Genomic DNA, 14,115 nt, shown 5'->3' on the forward strand with positions numbered 1-14,115 from the left:
CAAGGAAACCCAATAAAGTTGGCATGGCCTTGGCGCAATGAATCAAGACCCAGAGCCATGAGACACCTGGCTGGTTCCAGATCTCCGGCATGCCCACACTCCTGCTGTTCACGCTGTGATCCCTACTCCCAGGTAAGAAGTATTTTGCCCTGGAATCTCCACCTGGGAGGTGAGCTGTGTCTGTGCTCATCTCCTGTGCTCACCTGGCCTGCTTGGCCTCATCTCCCCCCATGGAGACCTTTGGCCTCCTGTTTCTGGGAGGATCCCTCTCCCGTGGTACAGGACTGTGCTCTTTGGTTGGGCCTGGACAGGTGATAAGAAGCTGGATGGATTCTCTAGCTCTGTCTCTGGTTGATATCTTTCCCACACCATTCCACTCAGAACATCTGTTCATATTGTTTGTCAAGTGGCCGTAAGGGTTTCGATGAAACATTCCTGGCCATGGGACAGCCTGGGGACTTGGCCAGCCTTTCAGCTGGACTCTCCCCACGTTCTCTGTTTCTTTCCTCCTGCTCTTGTCTTCATAGCTGTCTCTGCATCTTCAGACTCGCATGTTCCCTTATCCCCTTCCACACCCCATGTTGTGGATGGCATCTTCTTCACCCAGGCCCACCTCATCTGCAGTGCCCCCTCCAAAGCTACCGTTCCTTCCATCTGAACAGCCATGTTACTGCTCTTGGTTAGATGTTAGGAAGAAAGCAAGGTGATCTAGCCTGTGTTTGCGGATCACCTAGCTGCCTTTAAATCAGCAATGCCTGGCTCACTAACTCTGTGCCTTATAAGATATTTAATCTTTCTGAGCCTTAAGTACAAATTTTTAAAATGCAGACAGTAACAACTATTTGTTGGCCTAATTACCACTTTCTCCATAAATAATGTCAAATCTCTTTCTTTCTTTCTTCTTCTTTTTTTTTCCCTTGGACTACGCTTCCTGGAAGCCAAGTCTGAGTATGTAAGAGAAGAATAAAGCTCGTTTTGTGTGTGAAGAGCTGCAGTACAAAGAACGTAGAACTTAATTCTGGCTCAGTTCTCGGCTGGGTGACTTGTGGCCAGTTACCCAAACTTTCTTCTTATTTATGATCTTGTCTTTAAAATGGCAATAAAAATAATACCTCTCTCATCCCTAGGCTTGAGGGGAGGATTACACGAGAGGGAATGTATGACAGTGCTTTATGTGTTGTGAAAATTTGTGCAAATATCACACGTAGCTACTGTCGTGATATTCTCTCTTCTGGCTAGAGAGATGTCCTTCAAAAGCTACTTCTCTCACCTGCTTTGTTTCCTTCTTATTTCCCTGCTATGAGATTGTGAATTTGTGGATAAAAGGGAGTGGAGAATGTCCATAGCAGCATTATTTGTAACAGCAAAAAAGTGGAAACCATCCAAATGTCCATCAATGGATGAATGGAAAAACAAATTGTTGTATATTCTTACACTGGAATATTATTCAGCAATAAAAAGCAATGAAATGAACCTTGAAAACATTATGGCAAGTGAAAGAAGCCAGTCACAAAAGTCAAATAGTGTATGATTCCATTTATGTGAAATGTTCAGAATAGGCAAGTCGTGGGAGACAAAGTAGATTGGTGGTTGCCAAGAGCTGGCAGAGGTGGGAATGGAGGGCAGGGGATGCGGAATGACTGCTAATGAGAAGGAGTTTCTTTGTGGGGTGATGAAATGTTCTGAAATTCATTCTGTACAGCTGTGTGAATACACTAGCAATCACTGAGTGGTGTACTTTCAATGGGAGAATTGTATGGTATGGGAATTAATCTTCATGAGGCTGTTAACATATTTTTTTAAAAGGAGTGGCGATACAACTCTGCTTTTCCCCTTTTATCCCCTGGTCTGATACCCGTAGGGAGTTCCCTTGGAGAAAGTTTGGCTACACTTGGCCCCCCGACTTGAGTCCATTTCCCGTGCGCCGTTGCTGGTTTCTCCCTTGTCCCCTTTGGATGGGACCAAATCCCCCGTGACAAAGCCCCCTTCACTGTCCTGCCGTTGACTCCATGCACTGAGGACTCTAATAAAACTCCTGCCTCCTGTGCTATAACATTGTTTCGTGAGGGTGGGGAACTCACCTTGGTGCTCCCCCAGTGAGAGACGCCAAATAAATATAGTTGAGTGAATGGCTGATGGGGAGGTTGGGGTATGGGGAGGGGGCATGACTGCTAACAGGCGGGGGTGATGAAATGCCCTAAAATGGATTCTGCCAATGCTCAGTGCTATTCACCTAACAAAGGGGTTCTCCTTAAGTTCCTTTAGATATTGACCTCTAATATATCAATACCTCTTTAGGGTTTGTTTACACCTCCTCAGGGCCCGTAACAACCTCACGGGAAGTGGCAAAGTTCTCTCATTTAATCCTTGCAGCAACAAGGAAGGGGCTAAGAGGCGTGTTCAGGGCTGGAGAGATGGAGGGCCATTATTCACTCCCAGGCCTGCTAAGCTTCCAGAACCCATCCTCTTTATGATACCGCTGTGGCCTAATAGAGCACGGATAGCACTGGAAGGGGAGGGTGATTGGGAAGGCTGAAGAATAAAGAAAAGCTCAAAGTCACCGCTAATCAAGGACCCCTAGGAAATGCATGTGGAGCATCTCCAACACGTGAGGGCGAGTCACTGGGGTCTCTACCACCTCTTCAGGGTCACAGTCAATGAGTTGCACAGCTGGTGTCAAATATGCTCACCCCCTGCTGACCCAAGCCTGCTTCCCAGCAGCAGCAAGGGTCCTCTTGGTGATGTGGAGGCATCTGTGCGGGGAGCTGGGTGCCACGTGGTCACTCAGGGGCCTCAGCTGCAGCCCCTGGGCCAGGTGCTTCCACTGACAATGAGGTTCCCGAGCTTGGGGCTTCACTTCCCAGTCAGAAAATCCCGCCGGGCAAAGCCAAGAAGACACCAGCGGCAGCATCATTAAATTATACAAGCCCTGAAACTCAGACTCAGCCCTGGGTCTGTTTGCCTTTGCGGGTCAGGAGGAAGCGTGTGATTGGCTGGCTGAGCTCGGCCTAGAAGGCCTTATCTCTGACTGGTTATTATTTGATTAAAGAGGGCTTCCTCCTTCTGTGGTGTTTCGAAACTGTGCTGGGAGAGTTGCTGCTGCCTGGGGACTTTTTCTGAGGTTACTACCGAGCACCCAAAGTCCTTCAGTCTTTTGCCATACAAAGAAGCACCCCGAAGAGATTTTCATTCAGCGCCACACTCAGGCTGGGGCTGTTTTCTCCAGAGTCTCCATCAGCTTTGCTAATCAACTGGCTGGAAATAATTCCTCAAACAGCACAGAGTCAAGGATACAGGTATTAAAAAAAATTTTTTTTTTCTGGGGCTGTTGGTCTAATTTCTTAGGATGTCAAGACATTAGAGATGGGGGTGGGGAAAGGGCTGGGGCAGTAAAATGGAAAGCAGGAAAGGCAGAGAAAGTGGAGGAAGGAAGTGGAAGGAAAGAGAACTCAGAATCTTGGAATTCTACAGAACGGCAGAGCCAAGGGATGTGCTGTCTGCAGCTGGAGAGAGCTGTAAGCGCGATCGTGAGGTATCGTTCGGGTTTGCGTGTTTTGCCCCCATGAAATCCTTCCCCAGGTCTAGCTGCCCCCTTGGCCTCCTTGTCATCCTTCCTGCTGGCTCAGAACCCCAAAGTCCTGAGAGGGTTCTGCACACTTTATGAGAAATCCGGTTGCTTCAGCTTGAAACGTTGTCAAATCTGATCCTCGAAGCCCTACTTGGTGGTACCAATCCTCGTGATGTTGGCATCAGAGAAGGAAGAGTGGGACCAAGCTCCTTGTTTAGGAGAACTTGTCTCCCGCTTTGTCTGGGATCTGCACCTGATGTGCCTTGTCCATTCTCATCCTCATTATAGTCCCACCTCGGTGGTGTTTCTTGAGCTTGAGGTGGGCAGACAGAGCTTGACGTCAAAGGACTTCCTTGCTACGGATGGAAGCTGGGCTCCTTGCGGTGCCAGCAGGGACTTAGTCACTTGGAATGAAGGTGAAAGGGAGATGACGGTATGGATTCCGTCCTCTCTAATTGTTAGGTTTAGCTGGAGGTGGTTGAGGAGGGGAGGATATGATACAAAAATAAGAAAAACGATTTTATTTTGGCATTAACTGGAAAAGAATACTTTTACGCTGAATGGCTATTCTTAAAACTGATTTTTCCCTATGCATTTTAGGTTAAGAGATAGCCATGCCAGCTGCGTTTCCTTTCTCTAGTCTTGGGGGCTGTCTTAATCTCCAGATGTTTCCATCTGTGTTGTCTTAACTCTTGAGCGTTTGTGTACGGATTGCCCCTGCTTTGTCAGCTGCGGCAGGATGCTATCAAGGCTTGGGCTCAAAACATCGTTCTTCTTGCTGACTGCTTCGTGGTTCCCGGGGAGTTTTCTCTACTGAGGCCCTATTGTATTTCTTGAGACTCTTCAGAGTAATTGGTCTGAGAAGTTCATCCAAGTGAATCCTGCTTTCCCCTCATAATTTCAAGAGAAATATCAAGAGGTAGAGGATAAGCCCAGTACACAGGGTTATGCTTCCTGGACCCTGATCTAGCACCAGGCTTGGTAAGACCGGGCACCTGCCCGGGGACACCAGCTCTGAGCTGTCCTCTGTTCTAGAGCCATCCCTCTCCTGTTCCTCCTCTCTCCCAGATGTCTTGGGCATCTGGTTCTAGAACATCACAGCCCCCAGAACCTAAGCCAAGGCCCGCAGGTTAAGGGAATCTCCCTAGTCTGCTAATCTTGGTTAGAAGAGTAGTACAGCATGGGGGAAGGGTCATTCAGATCCACTGCTGAAGTTTGCTTTTTCAACTTGTTATTTAAATTGTCTAAGCCCCAAGTTCCTCATCTGTAAAATAGGTATACTACTTCTCTCATGGGGTTACTTTGCGAATAGAGATTCTGCTTTCATTAATAGCGGTGTGTGCCTGCTGTGCACGAGGCGTTGGGATATAGTGGAGAATGAGGCAGAGGAAGCTCCCTGCTCTCCTGGAGGTTACAGGTAAATGGGGTGGGAGGTGATAGGCAGTAAAAATATCACACAAATAAATAGGTCATCCCCATCTGTGATGAGAGAAAGAACAAAGGACCTGATCTGGATGGGGGTGGAAAGCTAGTCAAGAAAGCCCTCTTTGAAGAACTGAATGATTCCTAAGACTGAGTCGCTGCTCGCTGGTGTTTTATGATTCCTTGACCCACAGCAGGATAGAGCCAGATCAAACGGGAGCTTCCTGACTCCCTGTCCAGTGCTCTTCTACCCAGCGGCCTCCACTGCTGGAGAGAGGCTGGGCCCAAACTCAGGGAGGGTAGGAGGAAGAATTGGCAGATTCTGTCTCCTAGAATCCCTTTTCTCCAGCACCTCCTTCCCACTCCCCAGCTGGAGCCCAGTATCCTCACTCCCCTGGGATCTTTTCTATCAGATGAAAATCCCTAACCCCTTCCCAGGGATGCTGGGGTGGGAGGGGCCAGATAAGAGGCTCTTTGTGTCTTTCTCCCCCAGGTTCCTACACGTCCATCCTGGATGACTAACCCACCTGGGGCGGTCATCTCTGGTGGTGAAATTCCATGCACAAGCAGGCTGGGAGGAGAGCAGGGAGCTGAGGATTTGGGGGTGGGCCCATCATCTTCTCTGGCTGTCCATGAGTGTGCCCAAGGCTGCCCCTTCCTCACCCACTCAGCCTCCGAGGAGCGCCGTGTTCCTTTCGCACTGTACACGGTGTCTATTGTGAGCCTTCTGGCAGGGGCTTCAGTGACGGCTCTTGTAAGGAGCTGGTTAGCATTTTTTCCAGACAAAGCCAGTTCTGAGAGGTGATGGGGAGGCTAAACCTGCAGAGAGTGATGAAAGGAAATGGTCAGTCTCAGGCTCCTGAAAGAACAGCGTCAGCATCTTCAATTCTCTCCCACCTTCCCCGTGAGGGACCCTGTCCCCGTGACCCTCAGAGGCATATCAATTCTCCCTTCGTCTCCTCTTCCTTAGCTGGGGCCTCACGCTTTTGCCTTCAGCTGTCTGCTAGCCAGCCCCCACCTGTTGCTTGCTCGCCACAGTAAGGCTTAGTAGGACCTCCCAGGGTCATCAGTGTTTTAGCCAGTGATGCCTGAAGGGAGCCGTCACGGTGGGAGGACAGGCAGTAGGATTGATACCTCAAGGCAGATAACTGTCTTCAGCTGAATTCAGGATTTAAAATCCTCTGTTTGGTGGGAGAGTCACAGAGGATTGGATGGTGAGAAAGGAACAGAGATGCCATGCCATAAATAATACGCGACGCAAGACCATTTCCAACAAGACTTTTTTTTTTTGCGGTACGTGGGCCTCTCACTGTTGTGGCCTCTCCCGTTGCGGAGCACAGGCTCCGGACGCGCAGGCTCAGCGGCCATGGCTCACGGGCCCAGCCGCTCCGCGGCATGTGGGATCTTCCCGGACTGGGGCACGAACCCGTGTCCCCTGCATCAGCAGGCGGACTCTCAACCGCTGCGCCACCAGGGAAGCCCTCCAACAAGACTTTGAATAGCGAGGAGTACCCCAAAGCAAATTCTCCCCAATAGGTCGTAAGAGGAAAATGGCAGGATATTTGCAATAGGAAACTCACTCTCACCGTTCAGTTCCCAGAACCCACAGCCTTGCTAATCCCACCAAGGTGGAGCTCAGTTCTCCACCTGCCGAGCTGCATTTCAGATGTTTAGTGGGGCTCTGGTTGTCACACTGAGCTGGCTAATGAAAATGCTCCACCATCACCCCTGGGCTCCTGAGTCCTCTCCCCACCCCATCCTCCCCTTGCCTCAGCGCACCTGCTTGGTAAGCTTTGCATTTGGCCTCCACCCAGTGCCCGGTGGGGATGGCAGGATGTCTAGCTGAGGTTTGCTCTATTGTGCTTCAACATCCTGCCAAAAATCAGATGGGCTCAAGAAAAAAAAAGACACCCAAAATGAGTCTTGAAAGAAAGCAACATCCAGTTCCCCATGGGCTGGACTCTCTCTGCAGGGAAGGGGTACTTGTTGTGGAACTGAAGCCTGGTGTCTCCTGGTAACTGTGTCGGTGATGTTTTCTTTGAGTCAATTCCAGAAAGTGATTATGAGGAACGAGGGCCTGGGGAAAGTGAAAACCTCGGGACTGAGAACTCTCCTCAGACTTGGCTATGGGGAGACGGGAAGATCAGGCAGCAAACAGGCAGGAGGCTGGCTGCCCCACACCCTCAGCCCTGCTTCCGTTCGGACAGCTGCTCAGACGCAGGCAGCAGAGCTGAGCCTTCGCTCAGCGGTCCCCTGGCACCTTCCTGGGGCAGCAACAGTCCGAGCTCCCATCAAGCTCCCCTTGGGGTGCACTTTAATTATCTTGTGGGCTGATGCTCAGGGTGAGCCTGCCAGGTAGGATGGAGGTGGAGCCCCCTTCCACTACACCAGGCAGAAACTGTGTGCATGGTTAGATAATAGAAAATGTGCCTTCTAATCCTCAGATCGTGTGGGTCCTGGAAGCAGCACCGTGTGTCCCTTGTGCTTTGCCATTGCTCCTTCAAAGGCCCGCTTGCTATACTACCACATCTAATTAGCTCTGTGACTCAGGGCAACAAGGTACAGACACTACTCTCAAGGAACTTAAAGCACAGTGGAAGAGACGGGTGATTAAGCAATGTTCTGTAGCATTACAGCGTAGAGGGTGCCTCCGTAGAGCGGTGGTTTATTCTCAGGGCAACTCCTGTGCCCCCATTTCTACCCCTCCCCCTCCCTATCCTTGGCCTGGGATATCTTCTCCATTCAAGCTGGGTCTCAAGTCTAATTCTTCTCCACACAACTCCAGTGGCTACTCACAGTACCCAGATTCTACACCGCAGAGAGGTGCTGGTCTATGAGGTTTTTCCAGTCTCTGGTGACATGTGAACTAAGGACAAAGTAGCACGTCTTTAAGATGGCTATGGGTATTCAATTTGAGAAATTTCCCCTTGCTCTGAGAGTCTGTCCATCCTGCTTGTTGGGTTGTTAAAACATTCTTTCTTTATTAAATGATGTTGTTTGTAGATTGTCAACTTCTGTTCAGTTTAATTTTAATATTATCACTGGGCAGAATAAAAAAGTGATAGCTCAAGGTCTGGGAATCATTGCCCTTCAAGCTGCTCATCCCTGCAATTAGCACCCATGTCCGGACCCAAGCAGGAGCCCCTGGGGTGTCTTTCTTAGTATCTGATTTTCCAGTCTGCAGCAGAGTGGCAGAGCTGATATATTCAAATTCCACTCACTTCCCCAAGACACTTAGCTGCCTGTGGCAGCCAAATCGTTAAATAGACACTACCGTTTTCTTGGCATCCCAGGCTCCTGTATGTTTAATGCCTTGAATATCCGATTTCTGGGCCAAACTCATGAAAATCTAAAGGGGAATTATCTGTCTCAGAAAGCAGTTGCAATGGAAATAAAAGCCATTAGTACTCAGTGTAACCAGGATGTTTAATTTTTCATGGAAATTTCAAGATAAAAGTCCATCTTCAGAGTTGTGTTAACTGAGATCTCCAGCTTCCACTGAGAGGCAGCTTAGAGACTGCTGGAGAAGATGCCAGTACCCGAGCTCAGGGTAGCCTTTTGGGGGCCCTCTGTCTACCTTCTTAGGTTAGGGGACCTCGGGGTCAAAGCATCTCCTCTGGTTAAGTGAAGTCCATATTGCATCTGGTTACCCTGTCATTCTAGGTGTGATCTAGGGCATTGGAAGTCCCCCATGAAGCTTGATGGATAGAAGAAAATGTCCCCCAGGCAAACCAAATCCCGATGACACAAGTGGTAAAGTCCAAATTCTTGGGCTGAAGTTGAGTGTCTATGTTAAAAGCTGTTTAAAATGAGTGAATCGTACTGGGCTTCGCTATTTAGCTGTAAGGAGGGTTTTGTTTTACCCATTTTGCAACGCTGGCTTTGCTCTGTGAAGGCGGTTGCAAAGGAGACCCTCATGTTTGCACTGAGTACTTCTTGGGATCAAGGATATAACTTATGCGTGATGTTAGTGGACACCTCTTCTCCTGCTGCCCATCTCTCCCCTGGGACCCAACACATCTCTTGGCACATAAGAGGCCAAAAAATTGTTGGTGGCGACAATGACAATGCAAAGGACTCATATGTTTGAGAGAGAATCAGTTTCTGGCAATATCTACTTGACCTCATATGACCACCCAATCATTAATATTTTTATCTTGCCTATTTAATTATTAAAAGAAAATTCTTTCTTGGACTTGATCCTTGTGTTTGGTTTGCAACCCTAAGGAAAGGAGGGAGTGGGAGTGTGACGCTGGTGGCAGCAAAGTCCTCTAGGTGAGCACTCTGTGTTCTGGGTCTTGGTCTCCTAGTTCCAGAACCTCCCTTGGCTGCTTATTCAGGGCATGATCCAGACGGAAGAGCGACAGTCTTGGTCCTTTTGAACCTGTGGAATTGTGTTTGGTTTGCCTGGACCATTATGCCAACATGGTCTTTCCTTCCCATTGAACCCATCCCTCTTATGGCAGGCAGCCTTCTGGCTGGCTAGCCTTGAGGTCTGGCAAGAACCGTTGTAGAAGGCTCCGGGGGATGTCATCAACCAGTTGTTGATGTGTGAACCTGGGCAAGTCTCCTTGTCTCTCTGGGTCATGGCTTCCTCGTGAAACATGCTGGATTAGATCAGAATTTCTCGACCTCAGCACATTATGGGTCATAATTCTTTGTTGTGGTGCTGTCCTGTGCCTCGTACAATGATTAACAACATACTGGCCTCTACCCACTGGATACCAGTGGCACTCCTCCCCTTTTGTGACAACAAAGCATTTCTCCAGACATTTCCAAATGGCCCCCCGGGGAGCAAAATCATCCCCAGTTGAGAGCTGTTGGATCCGATGATATCTATGTTTGAGAAACCACATTAGGAGTTGTTCGTTTGTCCTATTTTGTTGCGCTCCCACTATGCGTGGTGCACTGTGTTAGGTTTTACAGCCTAAATATTTTTTACAGATAGTCTATTGAGAAAGTGCCATCTACTTCATGAAAAGCTGAATTAGAGTAGGACGGTATCTACACACGCATTGAGGCAAAGCGTGGAAGGAAGAGCTAGAATTCCTGTTTGGATTCTTGCTGGCGTCATCTGTAAAACAGCAACGTTATACACTGTTGTGAGGACCTAATGCTCAGTGTACATAAAAGCGCATAGATCACAGTGGACACTCAGTAATTAAACTCATTCCCCTTTTCTCTCCCCCAACCCCGAGAGAATCAGATCTGCACAAACTAGTTACTTTGCCAGCCTTGCTCTGCTGTTTCTGGGAATCTATCCTTATCCCACCATGTGCCCACAACCTCCTCCCTGTCAAGCCGACACTGATATGTCATCTCAAAAACAAATCTTCAACCGTTTGTTTCGAGGAGAGCCCCAGATCTCTTGTACCACCAGATTGTTGAATTGGTCCATCCTTAAACGGACTGCCTCTCCCTAGCAAAGAAAAAGATTCTCCAATAAGCAGAGATTTGTAGATGCCACTGTTTCATGTTGGCTTGAGCACAAAAATGACAATAAGGAATTGAGGCTGAGGGAACTCCCACTTTGTGGGTTATCAGCACTGCTCCTCCTGGGGCATGGATCGGGCTGTGGGTTTTATCATCTCTCCTGGGTTCTAAGTGTCTCAAGGGCAAAGACCATGCATTGAACGTCCATGGCAGGTCCTACACTATCTCCTCCAGGCAAAACATCTTGGTATTTTGTAGCCTGACCCAGTGAAAACCATCATGGTATAGTAATAAAAAGTTAGGGCAGGGACTTCCCTGGTGGCAGAGTGGTTAAGAATCCGCCTGCCAGGGCTTCCCTGGTGGTGCAGTGGTTGAGCGTCCGCCTGCCGATGCAGGGGACACGGGTTCGTGCCCCGGTCTGGGAAGATCCCACATGCCGCAGAGCGGCTGGGCCCGTGAGCCATGGCCGCTGAGCCTGCGCGTCCGGAGCCTGTGCTCCGCAACGGGAGAGGCCACAACAGTGAGAGGCCCGCGTATCGTAAAAAAAAAAAAAGTAGAATACGCCTGCCAATGCAGGGAACCCGGGTTCGAGCCCCGGTCCACGAAGATCCCACGTGCCGCGGAGCAACTAAGCCCGCGAGCCACAACTACTGAAGCCTGCATGCCACAACTACTGAAGCCCGCGTGCCTAGAGCCTGTGGTCCGCAACAAGAGAAGCCACCACAATGAGAAGCCTGCACAATGCAACGAAGAGTAGCCCCTGCTGACGGCAACTAGAGAAATCCTGCATGCAGCAGTGAAGACCCAACACAGCCAAAAATAAATAAATAAATAAATATTAAAAAAAAAAAGTTAGGGCAAGGGAGTTTGTTTGTTTTTTGCGGTATGCAGGCCTCTCACTGTTGTGGCCTCTCCCGTTGCGGAGCACAGGCTCCGGACGTGCAGGCTCAGCGGCCATGGCTCACGGGCCCAGCCGCTCCGCGGCATGTGGGATCTTCCCGGGCCGGGGCACGAACCCGTGTCCCCTGCATAGGCAGGCAGACTCTCAACCACTGCGCCACCAGGGAAGCCCAGGGCAATGGAGTTTGAATCTGCATTTTCCTCTCTGGTCAGACTCTGACCAGGGGCTACAGGGCTCACGAAAGCAGTGTAGTTCTCAGAAAAAAAAAAAAAAAAGGTTCAGGCTCAAATCCCAGCTTTGCCACTTACTCTCTGATTGACCTTGGGAAATTTATGTCACCTTCCTTAACTTCAGCTGTCATATCTGTGAGTCTGCAATCACAAGGGTTCCTCCTCATGAGGAATTAAATATTAGAACACATGGAAAGCACATGGCACAATTCTGGTAAATACTAAATGTTCAATAGAAATCAATTTTTATTAATAATATAAATGATCTGAAATAGTGGCTATTAAAAACAACAAATATAGTAGATGTTAAACAGACAACAAAAAGATGGACTTCTGGGTGGATGAAAAGGTATGAAATTGACTCATTGTGTTACTGGTAAGAAAATAGGCTCAGAAAAAGGAAGCGAGTGCCAAGGGGTACCCAGGACATCACTGCTGGTTAATGCAGAGCTGGGTCAGATGTTGCATCTCTAGATGCTGGTTCTACCATGCTGGGGCTGCCTTCCTGTGTTAGAGGGGAAAAAATTAACAACACTTGTTAAAGGTGGCAAGGCAGGCTTTACTTGGGACCACTGCAATGGGATTTTACAGTGGGGGTGAGAGATTGGGCTCAACTCCAAGTACAGCCTGGGCAAGTGAGGATTTACAGCTAAGGGGCAGGTTGGGGGTCAGTGGGTGGAAAATTACCAAGAAGAAACATCATGGGTGAGGGGGATTCTCGGTAAACTGACCCAACGGGATTCTTTGCTGTAGTCTCGGGTGTCAGATATCACCTGGGGGATGGCAGAGGATAAGGAACCCAATCAGATATCGAAGATGGGGGCTCTGGTGAAACTGACTTAGCAGCGTTCTTAGAAAAACTGGATTTTACAAGAAAGCACACACATGGGCCTCGGAAAAGCTTCAGGAGCCTGACTAAGGTTTGAATGTTTGTCACTATTCAAACATTTAAAGCCCATGTTTAGAAAATTGCACACAGATTGAGGAAAATGCACCTCTTGGTTTAAGAGCCACGTGCTGTTTCCAGAGGGACACTTTCTTCAGGGTAAGAGAGAAATGAGTATTTTGTCTACAGTGTTTCTAATGCCCTAGGGCTGCCTGAGAGAAAAACAGGGCAGAGAGGAGGTCTTGCCTGCAAGGCTCCGGCATAGCCAAGCGCTATAGAAACCACCTTTGTCCCTACCTCCCACCTTCCCAAAGTTCAGCCCTGACCCTGCAGCCCAGGCTCAAGGGACTGGTGAGTTGGTCTTTCACATTAATGCTGATATTCAGTCTCGAGAGCCACTCTGATTAAACCCCTGGGCACCAATATGTTCACCTTCTCGACGAGGCTGCGGGACATTTCTCTGGGCTGGCTCTGACCTGTGATTCATATCTTGTCTTTCACCTTTTGCCAACAAACTCATACCTTCGCTTGAGAAGAAAAGACTGAAGTTTTCAGGCTCAGTGGTTGAGAGAGGAAGAGTTTTAATCGTCACAGTGCCTTGGGATACTTTATCCTTCAATCTCGCCTATCTCGGGTCTGCTTGGGATGGAGGGTATGTGTGGTCTATTAGGGTGTTGGCAGGTGAAATCACGGATAATTACAATATGAATGGAAACTTGGTTCAAACAGAGTACCGTATTTGCGTCAAACTCTCCTGTGGTCTCAGTGATGGTTATAAGTTAGTTGAGAAGTTGAAGAAGTAGAGTCATAACTCTTACCGGAACTCCATTGCCTATTTTGCCTTTTAAAACTTAAGTCTATCCACCTGCTGTCTTTCTTATTTGAAGGGCACGCATTTTAATGCTTTTCTTTTACTTTCCTCCTCCTCTTTTGCTTAACCCCCTTCTAGCAAAGCACAGATAGAATGATGATTTAAAGGAGGGATCTGCAAATTATGGTCCCTGGGCCAAATCCTGCCCACGGCTTGTAAATAGAGTTGTACTGGCACACTGCCACGCCCCTTTGTATATGTATAGTCGTGGTTGTTTCTGCAACGGAGGTGAGGAGTTGCAACGGAGACCATATGGCTCATAAAGCCTTAAATATTTACTCTCTGGCCCTTTATGGAAAAAAGCGTGCTGACTCCTGATTTAGAGTGTAACGCGGGAGTTAAACATACCTCGGTTCAAATCAGGTCTTAGTTACTTGCTTGCTTTGACATTGGAAAAGCCACATAAACTCTCTGAAACCTAATCTGTACCGTGGGATAAGAATACCTACCTTGGAGGGTTGCTGTGAGAATTCAGTGAGAGAGTATTTGCGGCCCTGTGCCTGGTACAGACGAAAAGCTCAATAAATGTAGCTATTATGATGATCATTCATTCCTTTACCCACCAAGTGTATTTCTGATGCTTTCTCTCTGCTAAGCCTGGGGGGCTGCAGCAGTGATCAAGACATAGACGATCCCCGCTCTCATGGAGCTCACAGTCTAATGGGGAAGACTGACAATATGAAGAAAATAAATCAAGAGATTACTTTCAGACAGTGATAAGTGCTATAAATAAAATAGGACAGTATGAAGGAAAGTGCCAAAGCAGGGGACAGAAAGTTGCTAACTGAGCTCAGACTGAAACAT

The 14,115-nt window shown here is 48.4% G+C and overlaps 1 protein-coding gene across 1 annotated transcript in view; it reads left to right on the forward strand.

The window, feature by feature from the left end:
* The first annotated feature begins 3,079 nt into the window (after positions 1–3,079).
* GPAM (glycerol-3-phosphate acyltransferase, mitochondrial) overlaps positions 3,080–14,115 on the forward strand; it is a 69,573-nt gene continuing 58,537 nt past the window's right edge. Inside the window, exon 1 of the mRNA XM_065893792.1 lies at positions 3,080–3,296. The gene's annotated coding sequence lies outside the window, so the exon portion shown is untranslated. The remainder of the gene's footprint in view (positions 3,297–14,115) is intronic.

The sequence above is a fragment of the Phocoena phocoena genome, chromosome 16 (assembly GCF_963924675.1).
Source record: "Phocoena phocoena chromosome 16, mPhoPho1.1, whole genome shotgun sequence".
NCBI lineage: Eukaryota > Metazoa > Chordata > Mammalia > Artiodactyla > Phocoenidae > Phocoena > Phocoena phocoena.